Here is a 5,189-nt window from a genome sequence, read left to right as displayed (position 1 = left end):
ACTATTGGGAAGTTCCATAAATAAAATTCAAAAAAATGAAAAAAATGATTTTTTATCCTACCAAACTCTTGGAAGATTGCATCTCAAGTTAAATATTATCAAAATATTAGGAGATTTAATGAGTTTTCTCGAAAGAATAAAATTTTTATAACCATTTTCAAATAAAATCTCATTAAACTATTAAGAGATTTGCCTCAAAGTAAATCCTACCAAACTATTGGAGGATTTTTTTTTAATAAAATACATTAATAAATCCGACGATGGAGCCTCTTCAAATTAAGACACTAGTCTCCGTGAATACTTATGAGGTAAGAGAATTATATTAAATTACTACCAAACAATTGGGGTAATTTTAAGATTAATTTTCGAAAATAAATATTTTGGTAAACTATAAACATATTTAAGGCTTGGATAATTTGAAATCAAACTAGTAACATATTTTGGATGGGTCTGTGGGGGTGCTATAACCTTCTTCAAAGGTAATTGTACTCTCGAACCTAAAATATAATTTCATGAATCATAATCTGCTATTTAAAGATACCTAAGTTAATCTTAGAACTCCCTTTTAAATGGGACAAATTCAATCAGGTGACCAATCACACCTAAACAGAAAAGATTGGTGACAACTCCTGAAAAACCATATCTAGCGATAGGTCCATGAATCTATACGTTATGATAGTGTCCCATTAGAGTAAAGCCAGTCCATTATGTTGCTTAACCCAAGCAACAATACAATCCATACTCTAATACCTACAATCCAAGGTGGAAGCAACATCCTAATTTTTCATAAAGTAATAACTAAGGGCAAGTTTTTAATTCCTATAATAGACATGTTAACCCACCTAGTGTCCAACCACCACCACCACAACAACACCGTCCACCTCCATAACCCAAAAAAAAAAACCATCCTTAAAAGAAATGTTTACTTAGATTTTACAAAACCAAGCAGCCTTTATAAAGAACCTTAAAGTGCAAGTTGGTCAGCTTCTAAATGGCCTCAATAATTGCCCTTAGGGAACTTTACCTAGCAATACTGAGCACAACCCCAAAAGACAAGGTAAGGAACAAGTTAATAGCATTTTTACCCTAGAAGAAGAGGAGTCAAATAGGGTTTTGAGGAGTGTTTTTTATTTGGAAAAGTCTATGCATGATGAAATAAAATAGGATCCTAGTAAGGAAGAGATTAAAGAAAAAGATGAAGATAAGGAATATGAACCAACTGAAGAAGATGAAGAAAAAGAACATCAAAGACAAACTTTAGAAGTAACATCATCAACACCTAGATCTATACTGAAAGTTATTCAAGGAGTTGGAGAATGCTATTTTTGTGAAATAGTGTAGTTTTTTGCACCTCAACATCTCTTTCTTAAAAAATAAATACATCTAAGGAGTTTTACTATTTTTTGTAGAATTGGTCATTTAAAATTTGATAAAGCTTTTTATGATCTTAAATCTAGTATAAATCTGATGTCTATGAATGTTTTCATGCAACTAGGAAATGGTGTTTTGAAATATCCAATTTGCACTATTAAGTTTGTTAATAGATTTGTGAAGAAATCGCAAAGACTATTGGAGAATGCGTTGGTACAGGTCAGAAAATATACATTTTCTATGGATTTTATGGTACTAGAAATGGAAGATAATGAAGCATCCTTGTTGTTTTTGACATCCAAAACCTTGATTGATGTATATAACTGTGATCTTACACTGAGATTTAGGCACAAGAAAATGTAGTTTATAACTGATGGATATGGTATCCTTAAAGATGAGAAGGGTGTTCAAGCAATAATAAGAGTTAAGGAAAAGGATAAACCTAGGAAGTTGAACTTAATTTCTAAACCTCCTAGTCCATTATTGAAAGACCATTTGGCAAAACCCATAAGCCTTAGCTTTTACAAGCACGAACTTGAAATTTCTAGGCCAAAAATGAATCCAAGTTCAACTTGATTTATTCTTGCAAGGAAAATGAGTACACCTCCTAAACGTAACTCAGTCTATGTAATACCACAAAGGAGAATACAGTAAGGTAAACTCCCTCCTAAAAGGATAAAGTGATTGAAGAGTTCTAGAAATAGTTAGTCAAGCTTAACTCTAACTAGCACTAATTGGGAGATAACCCAAGTTTTTAATTTTTAGTTTGCATATTTACTTTTAGTTTGATTTGTTAAGAACATGTAATGCTTTGGTTTTCTTTATTTTGTTTTTGTAGGAAATAAGAGCAAGGAAGCTAGAATAAGGTTTAGCAATGGTGGATTTCTTCAATGCAGTTTCAGCCATTACCATTTTAGGGGAGTAAGAGTATCTTTTTTCTCTTTCATGCTTTTATGCTTTATTTTCACAAATTGGGGACAATGTGTCATTTAACTTAAAGGGAAAGAAAATTTATGCTAATTTTTTTTCAAAATTTCTTTTTGAGCTTATTTTGTCAAGTTAGAATCATTACACTTCCTATGATTATTTTCTCATAATCCAATGATAATAACCTTAATTGACTTTAAATATAGCTTTTTAAAAAAGTTTGAATGTAGTAAAGGCATGAGATAAATTCTTGAAGTAGTTTCTTTTTACTTGCAATATTTTCATATTCTTCAAACATACTTATTCTTGATCATTGAGATGTAAGTATATTTAGTTGAAGTTGTGTAGATGTGAAGTTGCATTGATCTTTGAAGTCATGTATTGATTTTAGAATTTGTTAGAGCATCTTTTGAGGTGAAATATTATACCATACTTAACTAAGGAGATGATTTAGGCCATCTTTGGATCATTTGAGCCTTTCAAGCTAACCTTTATTATATTTATCCCTAGTTACCCCTGTTGGAGCCTAATAAATATATATTCTTTTCTTTGTTTTTCACCTACATAAATTAGCTACCTCATTGATTTATTGTTTTTTTCTTTCGACCTTACCCTCTATGTATTGGATTAATCAAAAATATGTAAGAGTTATGTTACATATGGGAAGGAAGGGTGGAGTCTGAAGTTGAAATTATTGTGCAAAATTTGGTTTCAAGCAAAGGATAGAAAAAGCAAATGCTAAAAATAGCTTTTCAACAAAAGAAAAAAAAAAGAAAAGAAAAAAAGTGAAAAATAGTAAGGTATTCATGTAAATCAATAAAAAGTTGTTGTTTAAAAAGAAAAAGAAAAAAGAATTTAAGTTTGGGGGTATTATATTTTCTTGGAAGTTCTCTCATAAAAGTGCAGATCCTATGTAATGCATGTTTGGGGTTTATGAGCCTAAATTTTCCTTTATCATACCTTAACCCTAACTTGGCATTACAAGCTTAATACAAACCTATTGATCTTTGGTTAAGTTGTGGCTATGTTAGTGGAAAGAGTATGTGAAAAGCAAACTTATGAGATTTGTGCATGCTTTGAGGTGATTTGTTAATTTCATATTTGTTTAGCTTTAGTTAAATATCTCGAATTAATTAGAGATAGATTATTTACATACACGTGAAAATTTGTGAGTGGAATGCAAGCTTATTCTTAAATGAACTTTGTGTTGGATCTATGCTTATGATTTTCTTTTAAGATAAAGTTATTATGCAATTTTTGAGGAATGATAAGAATCTAATATTGGGAGTGTGTGATGATGTCTAACATGTTATCTAGTTTGGTTTTATTTTTGCTTAAGGACAAACAAAAGTTTAAGTTAGGGGGTTTGATAACTCTATAAAATAAAGTTGTTTAGGCTTATTTTTAGTGCTTAAATGATTAATTTTTACTCTTAACAAAATAATGTTCTTTTTATACCTAAATGGCATAATTTTTTATTTTGTAGGTTTTCTTGAGGGAAAAAGTAAATCTGGAAGATTCTTGATCAATCTTGATATTTTTTGTGCATAAAAAGGAATCTTGTGATGTTCTTAAAAGTTATTAATTTTCTTGGAAATCTTGAAGTTAAAGAATGAAAAAGAAGTTCAAGATTGGTTTTGTGAAGTTCAATGGAGCTAGAATGAGGTAATATTGAAGAAAAATAAAAGAAATTCATGCAACATTTAAGTTGGTAATTTCAGCCATTAAGAAGGTCAGAATTATAATTTCAAGTGATTACAAGTCCATAGTAGTTTATGTAGGTGTACATGTATGGGATTACTTATCAAAATTTAAGAATAACATGTAATCAATTGGTATTATTTTCAACGGGCAATGTGGGAATACTAATATTTTACCAAAGCGTAATTGACTCTCGAACTTAATTCTGATTTCGCATATGATAATTTGTTTTTAATAAACTTTAAATTTGTTTTAAATGTTTTATTAAAAAAATAAAAATTTTTGGATAACCAATCATATTAAAAAAAAATTGATGACGATTCCTCAATTTTGAGTTTATTAAAAATACTTTTTATCTACCTTTTTCCCTACGTTCAACTATTGGGTTCCCAAATCCGCCAGTGATTACAAAGCCCTATCTAGCACCCTTAAATACTGAAGCTAAAATGTCGCAATGCGTTGTGTTCTAACTTTTGTTTGAGGTTCAATATGATCTGGTGGAGCCATAAAGGAGTTGGAGTTGAGTGATTCCTCAACAATGGGAATTTGGCTCACGTGAGACCAACAACGACCCAAGTTATTTTTAGGGTGTCAATTTATAATATATGTAAAAAATTTGTAAATAAAAATTTAAAATAATATAATTCTATATTATTACAATTATCCTCGTGTCTAAAGAAAAAAAAATATAATTATATCATTATTAATATTATTGAATATATATTTTTTCGATATACATAAATAAATAATTATTTAACAAAGAATAAAAAATTTTAGGATTACTCGGGAAGAAGAATAGTTGGCGGATCATTTTTCTTGCTTGATATTCGTAAGAAAATAGATGATTATACTCACTCTTCAGACCTTTTAGTCTAATTATCAAGTACTCCATTTCTACTGTTCATTTGTCAAGAATTCAAGCTGATGCTGCTGTAAGTCTTCATTTTTTTTTTCCACATGATGTGCTCATCACTATTTTTTTTAGTTATGGCGGTTTTCTCAACTCTCTCAAATATTGATACTTCCTTCGCACTCTCCCTCTTAAACTCACAAAAGGAACTTCCGTTAGCACACAGAATCAAGATGAATTAATGGTCCTTCTATTTTAAAAAATGGCACTAGCATTCCATATATAGGCACTGGAATAGTCATAAAATTGTGGTTTAAAAAATAAAAGAGCTGAGATGTGC

Source organism: Durio zibethinus, chromosome 10 (genome assembly GCF_047325235.1).
Source record: "Durio zibethinus cultivar Kanyao isolate XHJ-2024 chromosome 10, ASM4732523v1, whole genome shotgun sequence".
Taxonomy (NCBI): domain Eukaryota; kingdom Viridiplantae; phylum Streptophyta; class Magnoliopsida; order Malvales; family Malvaceae; genus Durio; species Durio zibethinus.
This window is presented reverse-complemented; position numbering follows the sequence as displayed.